The 9,055-nt window shown below is 35.6% G+C and overlaps 1 non-coding gene and 1 pseudogene across 1 annotated transcript; one reads left to right on the top strand and one right to left on the bottom strand.

Moving 5' to 3' along the window:
• Positions 1-1,438: 1,438 nt before the first annotated feature.
• Positions 1,439-6,330, bottom strand: LOC111381426 (annotated as a pseudogene).
• Positions 6,331-6,724: 394 nt separating this feature from the next.
• Positions 6,725-6,798, top strand: TRNAI-AAU. The gene has a single exon. It is a non-coding gene; the product is annotated as a tRNA-Ile (tRNA).
• The last annotated feature ends 2,257 nt before the right edge of the window (positions 6,799-9,055 follow it).

The raw sequence follows: 9,055 nt of genomic DNA, 5'->3' as shown, positions 1-9,055 counted from the left end.
AAGGCTAATGCAAGAACCAATACTAAAAACTACATTTTACTCAACTCTCTCCCATTTACTAGCAATACACAAATCGAGTTTATGCATTTTTGCGTATACATCTATGAGCACCGGTTGGTAATTATTGTACAATCGGATTACGAACAACCCGTCGGATCCCGAACGTTACCGTCCCGCGTCATTGGGCTACTCCCACGCCCCTTTGAACCGCTCATTTAGACCGTCCACGTGTCTTAGCGTGTTGGACATTCGCCCACGCAAGCGCGGGTGGGGGGTCAACACTACACATGGTGAAGATGTGGTTGTGCCATGTCATTGCTTTGCAGGTGGAAGGAATGACGTTGCTTTGCTGGTGGAAGGGATGACTACTGCTACTGGGGAACTTGTGTGTATGAGAGAGAATGTTTTAGGGTTTTGATGTTTGGATCTGGTTTTTGGTTTTTGGCGTTTGGCGTTTGGTATTTGGTTGGTGATGGTTGTGACATTGGCTGCGACGGCAAGGTGGTGGTGCTTAGGGTTTAGGTATATTTTCCGACTATGAACGGGGCTGTCGAGACACTATTTTTGGGGGTGATTGGGTGGTTTCTTCATTCTCTCATTTGCTTAGGGTTTATGTGTGTTTTCTGTGGATGATTATTAGATTGATGATGGCTGAGGCAATGGTGGTAATGGTTTTGGATCTATGGTTTAGGTGGTTTTTCGGTTGGTGGTGGAGGTGGTTTTTAGGGTGTTTATTGGTTGATGATGGCGAAGGCGATGGTGGTAGCGTTTGCGGCAGTTGGTAGTGTTGGCGATGGTGGCGATGGCGATGGCGGTGGTGTGGCGGTTGCGATTGTGTTTGTGGTGGCGGTGTGGTATGAAGGCGTTTGTGACCAACTATTTGGGGGGTTTGGGACCAACTGTCGGGAAGTGTTGGTGGTTCTGGTGATGACGGTGGTGTTGGTGGTTCTGGAGGTAGTAGTGAGATACTGATCACAAGTGTTGATAGTGGTCACAAATTATTTGGTTGATTGTAATCATTTAATTGGTTAATTTGTGACCAATAAAAATATAATTTGTGATCGAGAAATAATGTGTGACCTAAAAAATTTTTAATCTATGATCGATAATCTGATAATGTGTGATTGCATAATAAGTTGTGATTCATAATATTTGTGATTTGTGACTTGTGACCAATAAATCAATCGAAATTTATAAATTTTTTGATTTATGACCAAAGAACAATATGTGAGCTATAAAATTTTGCATTGTGATTGTAAAATAATTTGTAACATAAAATTTTTGATTTGTAATCAAAAAATAATAAGTGACTAATTAAATCGTTAATTTTTGACCAAATTATATAATTCTGTGACCTAAATATATTTAATGCATAAATTAATTAACTAATTAATTAAATCATAAATAAATTAAATAAAAATCTGATTTTTATGAATTTTCCCGTGTTCTTATGGAATTCCTGAAAGAAACATTCAGAAGCTCGGATCGATTTGATGGTGTAATCCATGCCTTTGTTCCTTTGGCTTCACTGTAAAGTTTATCAATGCAATCCTGCAAATGAACCAAAAACATATAGCCCCGTTTGGAGCTCATTAATTTTCATTCCATTCCATTTCATTTTTCTCTCTCATATTTTCAACTACACAATCTTTCATAAAATAATATTACATGTAAATCAAAAAAAAATTCTTTCTTTTCAACCACTCATTTAAAAAAAAAAACAATATTCCACCCATTTTCATTTCCACAAAACGAGGGCATAATGTTGTAGTATAATTTTCATTCAAAATATATTAAAGTAATGTCTGTGTACCGAATATATCCTTAATGAAAAGTCACGTGTAAGGCAGTAAAAAGAACGATGGACCTATCATTTTGACATACCTTGTAATACTTGAGCAATTGTGGCCTCTTGAGCTTAAATGCTGGAGTAATTAGATTGCGATCAATGTCAAAGGGAATTGGCTCCAGATGAACTGCTCTTAACATTTCAAAGCCTCGAAGCAGAGATAACATTTTGATCAAACAAGGAACAAAAATAGAACACGAAATCAATGAGGAAACTAGTACATACATTATATCTTTTAGCAGTGCCATTGAGCTCATCTAGAAAATATTTCCTGGCCTTCAAGTTACAGCACAAAGACTTGAAATCACCATTCACCTCATTATTTGCAGCCCAATTGTCGAGTGCTTTTCTCTCTGGTACCACCACAACCACAAGAAACGGCTCGAAGCTGTTTCCATAGACTTAAATCTGCAAAATGGCCAGTCACAATTCAGAAATTTCCGCAACTAACAGTTAAAAGAGAAAGGCATTCCCATAAATGAGAAGCTTCTTGACCATTTTGAACGTACGACGTTACAAGGGGACGTGCTTTCAATGCTTTCCACAGCAAAATATTCACCTTGTGACAGCTTGAATATATTCTATTTTCTGTCAATGATTTTCATTGCTCCATTGGGTTGCCACTCCCCAATGTCCCCTACAGGTGTCAGTTTTATATCTTTAGATACAAAACAAATAACTTAAGATATTTATTGTATCCTCGAAAGAAGAAAGGAAGAGCTTTTGGTTGCATTTTTGAGAAGTTTACCTGTATGGAACCATCCATTGACAACTACATCTTCTGTAAGATCTTGACGTTTATAGTATACAGAGAACAAGGTTGTTCCCCTTAGACAAATTTCACCGCGTGGCACACACTAGAAAGTGCATCATATCCCATCTCAGGCACTGATTCAAGCTGTGCTTCGATTATAGTCATGGAAACACCAACAGTTCCAATCATAGAGAACACACTGGTTATGGAAGTTAAACATCCACCACAACTCTCTGTAAAGCCTGAAGTCAAAATAACAGGGAAAGGAGCACAAGTTATAATAGAAGAATTGAGGAAAGGAAAATAAGGAGAAAAAATTGATGCTGAAGCTGAAAACATAGCATTAAACTCGTTCAATATATTCTTTTGAAGGCTCACAAGTAAAATCAATTTCAATGGTGACATGGTATGAGATTATTATAGATTGAGACAATTATATGCTGCCTTCATCTACCATGGTTGTCAGGTTGGATAAACAAAGCCGAATAAGGTTTCTATTAAAAGTTTCAATCTAAATCAATAATCCTTGTCATCCCATATCCTTGCGATAAAACACAGCAGCATGTGACCCTCAGAAACTCCTCAATGTGCTTGGCAAAGGTGCAGCTCCAGATAACATAAGACGAATCCATTCTCCAAATTCTTGTTTGATCTGTAAGGGGTAGGAAATCAGCAAGGGAACAATTTAACTTTTAGAATGCAACTGTAGAACTTTAAATAACTAACCTTATCGAAGACCAATTTGTCCAACAGAGGAGATGCTTCCTCTTGTTTTTGTCCTTTCTCCATATTCCTTAATTTACTGTGAGCATCTCTTATTCATTTAGAGAAGAAGAAGAGGAAATAATTACGACAATAAGGTCAATAATGAGACATATTAGTTTTATGCATACTGGAAAAATGCCTTTATCAGGGAACCACCAGCTGATATCTTATCCATTATGGCTAAACAAGCTGAAACCAAAAATATAAAGTACAAGAATTTGACATTCTAAAAAGACATACAAACTCTTATGCCTGTATATGTTCGATCATTAACTCTAGGCATTCCACAAAAAATAGTTGGTTTTAACACCAGAAGATCCTCGATCAAGTATCTGATGTCCTGTGAGTTAGCAAGAAAATGTTGCTTTAAAATTTCCATAGAAAACGCCCTGAATTAGAATCCATATTTAGCAGAAGAAATTAAATAATATGATATTGATCTTACGCCTTGCCAAAATCCTATTGAAGAACCCCAGTAAACACAGTAAGTCTCAATAATTTGATCAAATATATGAGCTAGTGGAAGGAAGGAGAAGTATACATCCTTTTCCAAACCCGCAGAGAGAAGATTAGTTAATGATTGGGTTCATTTCCTGGCTGAAGGAGAAAACAGGATAATGTTTTGTCCATTTAAAGTACATTTGCCTGTTTGTTAGTCTCTGTAAGAAGTTTATCTATAGATAAGACTTCTGCCATGAAAGCACCGTTATTTAGTAAGACACCTTTTGGTTCTCCTGTTGTTCCAACATTATCGTGCGTGTGTTTGTCTTCTGCTTTGCAGGAAGATCACTATCCAAATTTTCCTTGCATTATTGTGACGCCGAGCAGGATAGTGATTATCNTGTGTTTGTCTTCTGCTTTGCAGGAAGATCACTATCCAAATTTTCCTTGCATTATTGTGACGCCGAGCAGGATAGTGATTATCTTGCACGCTAGTTACCACAAATGATTCATAGAAGAAATACAAATGAAACGCCCAAACAACAGAGAGATTACTCTGAAATTCAACTCAATATCATTCAAAATGTAAAATGACGAAAAATAGCCCACAAGCCGGGCGATATAGCTGAAGAAGAACGATATTATCGAAATTTTACCAAAAATAGTAAAATTCCAATAATCATACCAAAATAAACTACATAATAAAAGAATTAACTTGCCAAAAATCTAGCTCAAACTGGATTCATAATCATCTCAAAAACGACAAACGAATTATTACCAAACATGGAAAAAAATAACTAAAAATGGGAATTCTGAAGGGAAAATAGTGAACTTTGGCCTCGAAAACAATGACCATCCAACGTAGCTGGTGACCAGATGTGTGGGCCGAAAAATTTTTCCGAATCGGGGTCATAATTGCAATTTTGATGACCATAACCAAAGTTATGGCCAAATTACCAAAACGTGTTCAATACTGTCCCAATTACGAAAAGATTGCGATCACTTGCCATCTTTGTGCTGAATTGCCAGCTCATGTTATCTTAGCGCAAACAACTTGCTATTTGACAACTCAGTATCTCTTGATTCGGACCCTCCTACATCATATTGCCTAAAATTATTGGACTTATTATTCATTCAAACACAGTTATTAATCAATGTATTCTTCTAACCATTGAAGCAAATTCTGCCCAGGAAAAGCAGGGTACACCATTATCCTTAGCTGCCTCCTTTTGCTTGTCCGAAATCTTTCCAAGAAAAATAGCTTAAAAAAAGTTACAGTTCAATTAATATAACTTGCACTTACAAGAAGGGAGGTAAAAAACCAAGAAATGATAACTTCAGGAATAGCAATTTCACCTGCTTTTTAGATGTGATGTGCATTTGGAGAGAGATGTCAGGATCTGCAGGAACATCCATCAGATCAAAATACTTAAAGAAAATAACCTTGATTTTCCTTTCGAAAGAAGTAGAATCTCTGGTATGTATCCATTAGAAACTAAATGTAAATTTCTAGTTCTACAAAAACATACATAATTCAATAAGCTATTTTTTTGTGACATGGTGATACAAAGAGAGACTTTTAGCTCCAGGGTGATCTATAACAAGTACACGGAATTAGCCATGCATTATACATTCCCAACACGATCAAATCAGAATAACACACCAGTTTCCTTATTGTGTACGATCTCTCAAGTCCTAATTACCAACAAAGTGTCAATAAAAATCAACTTGAGTCATTAAAATTGTGTATCAACAGACTTAATCAGGGATTTCCATCCATTTTCTAATTCAAAAAGTATATAAATTACTATCGCAACCTTGTCTAGGAATCATGAGATTAGTAGATAAGTAGCATCCAAAAAGCAGTTTATTTTATTCAATCTATACAATTTTCTGTATATGAAATTGACAATCAAGCAAATATACAGCTGGTAGCTTGCTCTCTTGAACAAATGCTATGGAAACTTCAGCATGGGTGATTATGTACTCCACTGCATTTGCACCTACACTTACACAGCACCAACCATAATTCAGTAACTAATCGAACGATCAACAAAAGACTAATTTCTTCATCATTGACTAATCGGAAGAAACATACCAAGGGAATCATACAGTGGTACGTAAGTAATGGCATGGCCATTACAAGCCTGTCGAAAATGCAACAAAGTAATTAACTTAAACACATCACAATGTAAACATGATTACTTTACAAAATGTCACGGTCATTATAGAATACCTCTATTGCAATTATCCATTCTGGGCAGTTAGCTCCATAAATGCTGGAAAGATTTCCCTGAGTAATCAAACGCTAGTGGTTGTACTGTGTTGTATGCAGTAAGCATTTGTTAAAGTTCTGCGAGTGAAAGTTATTTACGGGGTTGAAGCCATGGCTTCGGAGTGCAGAAGCATACGGAACGGCCTGTTGAATTTCGAATTCCAATTGGGCAACGAGAAGGAGAAATGGAGGTTTGGGTTCTAGAAGGATTTGGTGTTGCTCATGCTTACTTATAAATCCGATCATATTAGAGCGCGCCAATCGATATTTATCCAATCGTTGATAAACAAACCAACCGATATTATGTAATGACAACTATAATTTCCATTGTCAATTAGCAAATCTAGCATTAATAAACAGAAAAAGAATTGGGAATGGAGTTGTACCTCTGATTAGATGGCGGCCGAGCATCGGATTCTAGGGATTCCTTTAACCGATTCACTGTGGTCAACGAGGGAACATTATAGACAAAGCTAAACAATTCCATGTGATCAAATTTGGGTTCTGAATTCTGATTCAGAACTAATGAAACTGGGAAACTCGTTTAACGACAGAAACGTTACGAAATCAAATATGATGGAGGAGGAGGTACAGGAAGCATCACAGAATTTATAAAAACAATTGAGAAACATTGATATATGGCCTATTAGCTCAGTTGGTTAGAGCGTCGTGCTAATAACGCGAAGGTCGCAGGTTCGAGACCTGCATGGGCCAAGTCATTCAGTATTTTAACATTTTTCCCCCAGTTTTGAGCTCCAAGATTTTTCATGAACTTCACCATTATTCTCTCCATCCATATGTATTTATTCTTGCTTGTGTATGTCATTATGTGTATATATAATATTATCTATACGAACCCGAAGAAATCCCATGAGCATAAATGCAATGACAAATTGCTCCAGCAGAAGGATTCTCATTATTGGCAGCTCTTCCTTCTTGGACTTTCACCATATATGTGATGTCAGCTCTCATCTCATCTCAGCTATTTTAGACTAATAATTGAATTTTTTCTATTTATAGTAAAGCAGAAAAAAGTATCTTCTTCAAAGTATCCAAGATTTGAATAATAAAAAAATATATAGATTTGGTTATCCAACACTGCATGTTATGTGTTAAATTGTGCATGGAATGTTTGACATTTTTAAGTCTCAACAGAAAATCTAAAGAAAATGGAATTATTCAAGCGGAAGAGACTTTGTGGTACAAGACATAAATGCAATATTGATTGTTGAGCCTCGAAAAAAGTTGGTTAGCGACTACATATGGTCAAAACGGTAGTTTGAGCTTAATTATTGTCGTGTCCTCGTTTTAATATGAATACTGTAAGTAATTTTTAAATCAATCATGTGGGCTTATATGTATAAATTATTGTGTATTAAATTAAAAGCTATCAAATTCGATTAAACCTAGTTAAAAGTAATCTAATAAGATTTCGATATTTTGGGCTTTAATGTATCCAATTAAAGTGTAAGTATTTTATATGTAAAGATCGAGCCAAAACTCCTAATTCTTTGATGGGCCAAATTAGGTTAAAGGACATCACTATATAAATACGGTTACGGTCCTCAAATCACACGTGCATTGCTTATTCTATTCTCCCTCACATCGCCAAAGAGAATTATGAGCTGCGTGTAGATTTGGAAAACCAAAATCGCAAGATTCAACTATTGCAATTAACTACGTCTAATTCAGCTACGCTTCAACTACAGTTTACATATTCTTGATGATCCAACATGAAGATTCGATGATTTTACGGTTACAAATTCTCCTACAAATGCAATGAAGAAAAAGTTGACAACATAAATGTAATAATGAATAACGATTATGGATCGCCAAACAATTAAAATATGGTGCAGATATTAAAAAAATATAGAGTTAAAATATGTAGACTAAATGAAAAAGTGATAAATCTAATATTTTGCTACAAATTCCTATCACCCACCCTAAAAAAATCAGGATTCCACTAGGGGCAAAAAAACAAGGATTATCTACAGACTAAGACTAAGGTGTAGTGTTTTCCCAAACCCATTTCCCTCCATTTTCTAATTAATTATTCAAGGAAATGTCACCAAATTTTAAATTCCTGTCAAGAGCCTGTCAATGACCCTGTCCTACTAAGTTTATTGAAAAAATTATGAACAGAAGGACTGGGCATTTGTTAGATAGAGATTTTTCAAGTGAAAAACTTTTTCTTTTTTTTCTTTTTTTTTGTTGTTGTTAAGAATGTGTGATTAAAAGTAAGAAAAAGTTATGAGTTATATAGTGTAGTCGGAAAAAATCTCGCCCAAATAAATCCTATGACCCTAGGACATGATCAACTATAGGGATGACAATTTGAACCGTCAAAATCGAAAATCGCGATTAACCGAACCGAATGGGGCAAAAAAATCGAATCGATGGTGCAATGGAGCGAGTATGGTTTTTATTTTAATGAACCGGTTCGTGGCAATGCGGGTATGGTATTTACGCCGTCGAACCGAAACTGAACCGATTACCCGCTAAAAAAAAATAATTGAATTGATTATTGGGCTTTACATTACTTTTCTATCTAACCCAAAACAAAATCCCTCCCATTACATTTACCTGACTCAGCCGACCAATTCACTTACCATTAGCTCATAATAATAGCATTAACCCTACTCTCCACAAACCACAAACTTACGTACATCTCCTTTTATTGTTATTTTTTTTTCTATTGTGTGTAGAAAATCTACTTCTTTATCATACTCTAGAGCTTGTACAACGTTTAGCGAGAGGGAAGCTGATGAAAATGTACATTTTTTTATTTAAATATTAGTTAAGACCATTCTAGAATAAGTAGTATCGTTGTATTCTCTACTTACATTTCTTATTTACTATATAGAAATCAACTTTGAATGTTGATCTATGCTAGTAAGATTTGTTGGGAAGAATGAATCAAATAACTTCGATGCACAACATTTAAGAATAAAGGAAAAGTTTAATATTGTTA

This window comes from Olea europaea, unplaced genomic scaffold (genome assembly GCF_002742605.1).
Source record: "Olea europaea var. sylvestris unplaced genomic scaffold, O_europaea_v1 scaffold2303, whole genome shotgun sequence".
NCBI classification, from domain to species: Eukaryota; Viridiplantae; Streptophyta; class Magnoliopsida; order Lamiales; family Oleaceae; genus Olea; species Olea europaea.
Note: the sequence above shows the minus strand (reverse complement) of the source record. Positions and strands in the feature narration are given on the sequence as shown.